Source organism: Xyrauchen texanus, chromosome 2 (assembly GCF_025860055.1).
Source record: "Xyrauchen texanus isolate HMW12.3.18 chromosome 2, RBS_HiC_50CHRs, whole genome shotgun sequence".
NCBI classification, from domain to species: domain Eukaryota; kingdom Metazoa; phylum Chordata; class Actinopteri; order Cypriniformes; family Catostomidae; genus Xyrauchen; species Xyrauchen texanus.
In genome coordinates this window covers 22,767,340-22,769,693 of record NC_068277.1, presented here as the reverse complement: position 1 = coordinate 22,769,693, position 2,354 = coordinate 22,767,340, and positions in this window count along the sequence as shown.

Genomic DNA, 2,354 nt, shown 5'->3' with positions numbered 1-2,354 from the left:
GTTCAGTCACCCTCTGAATCCCTCTTTTCTCTTTCTCAACTCCATTTATTACCCCCTTGTGCTGATGAGGACACGGTGAGGGGAGTGGTTTACCCCCTACCTGAGGTGTGTCTCTGGGGTGGAGTGGGGGGGTGTAAAGGAAAAAGCTGTGGCTTGGCTTGTTCTTTCTTTCCAGTGATTGCCATTCTTCGCTCCACTGGGCATGACCTTGAAAAACTATAGAAATTCTGACACATCGTGGGATGACTAAGAGAGTTGGGGAAGAGCGTGAGAGGGAGAAAGAGAGAGAGAGCAAAGAGGTGAAGACAGGGCTGACCAGATCTGGACAACATGGATGGCTTGTTAAGGATGATCAGGCTTTTATCTGGTTTTCATTGTGTTACCATTAAAGTAACAGTCAATACAACTGAAAATGGTCAACAGGTTGTCACTGAAACATTAGTGGATGTGTGAGCCTGTTCTCATCATCACCAAGTGGTTACTAGGTGATCTTCGAACACACAAACAGGCATCCACTAGGACTGTGGTCCTCAGGTTGCGGCGACCCTTGTCTGCATCTTTGGACTGAGATCATACTGATGATGTTATGGCTGTGTCTCCTGTTAATGACCTCACGTGGGCCTGGTCCAGCTGAGGATGTTCATGATGAGGTGGTTGTTCATAAAGACAGGATTGGACTTTTATTGCTTAACAGCTGCAGGTGTGAATGTGTTTATTACCAGAGGAGATGAAGATGTAATATCCTTGAAATTCTATTTTGTTGTTAAGGAAGGATCCTAGTTAGGTTTAGAGAACGACGGATAAGGGTTTGACTTGATGCCGGGAAGGTAATGCTCTTTGAGCCAGAACCAAACATTACATACTCATGCACATTAGCTCATCTCTCGACATCTTTGCTATCAAAATGGAAAAATGTGCAATAGATAAAACATGCATTTTCCAAAGAGGCCCTGGGGTACCACAAAGCTCTGTTTGTAGCATTTACTCCCTGTGTCACCCTACAGTAGTCTGAAAGGTGTTGACAGCTCCTCCCTGTGTACTGCATGTGATACTACTGCTCTATTGCTCTGACTAGTGCCTTAGTTTGGACAAAGTGACTCACTCGCTGATCGGCCACGCACCTCATGTTCCCCTTTGCTTGAACGTTAGAACTAGTGTCACATTTAACCATTCCACATTTCCAACTCATAGGGCATGATTTCAAACTAGAGCTATAAATTTGCCAATAGGCAATTGGGCAACAGTTCTCATGTTTTGGGTTGTCAGCGATTCAGATACTTTTGTTAGAATCTAAAAGTGCAATCAAGAGAAAGTCTGTTAAATTAATAGCAAAACTTTGTGTCAACTACATATACCTCTGTTCTTCAAACTTTTTGGTCTTATGTACCCCACAGCCTCATCCGTAGGACTCAAGTACCCCTTTATCGACATTGAAGATGTTTTTATTTTATATTATACTGCACTGTAAACATTTTACGTTTCTCATTTGGGGTTCCTTGGCTGCCTCATGGGAGGACCTCCTCTGAAGATCTTCCAGACATCCATTAAAGGAGCCTCAAATGTTGTATCTATTAATGTACTCAAGGAACATTCAAAAATATTTAAAGGGATAGTTTACCCAAAAATGAAAAGTCTCTTATCATTTACTCACCCTCATGCCATCCCAGATGTGTATGACTTTCTTTCTTCTGCAGAACACAAATTCAGATTTTTAGAAGAATATCTCAGCACTGTAGGTTCTTGCAATGCAAGTGTATGGTGGCCTGAACTTTGAATCTCCAAAAATCCCATTAAGGCAGCATCAAAGTAATCTATAAAACTCCAATGGTTTAATATATGTATTCAGCAGAGATATGATAGGTTTGAGAACAGATCAATATTTAAGTAATTTTATTACCAGAAATCTCCACTTTCACATTTTTCTTCTTTTGTATTTTGGCAATTTCCAAAATGACTTAAATATTAGTCTGTTACTCACCCACACCTATCATATTACTGCTGAAGACATGGATTATTTTTATGTGGCCTTTGTGTGATTTTTGTAAATTCAAAGTTCTGGAAATTCATACACATTTGGGATGGCATGAGGGTAAGTAAATTATTAGAGAATTTACATTTGTGGGCGAAATGTCCCTTTAAGTGCCTCAAAACCTTTCCCTTGAAGTTTCTAAAGAAACTGTTGACAGTCATTAAAGTTCCATAGAGCTCTTGCAAGAACTAGAATAAGTTTCTCAAAGAGCTAAAACAGTGCATTGAGGTATATTGTCCTCTAGTGTGGCAGTTTAGTAACCTGTCTCAAGTATCTTTCAATTTATAACAGTGTGGATTTCGTTTGTATTTTAACACTAATCTGT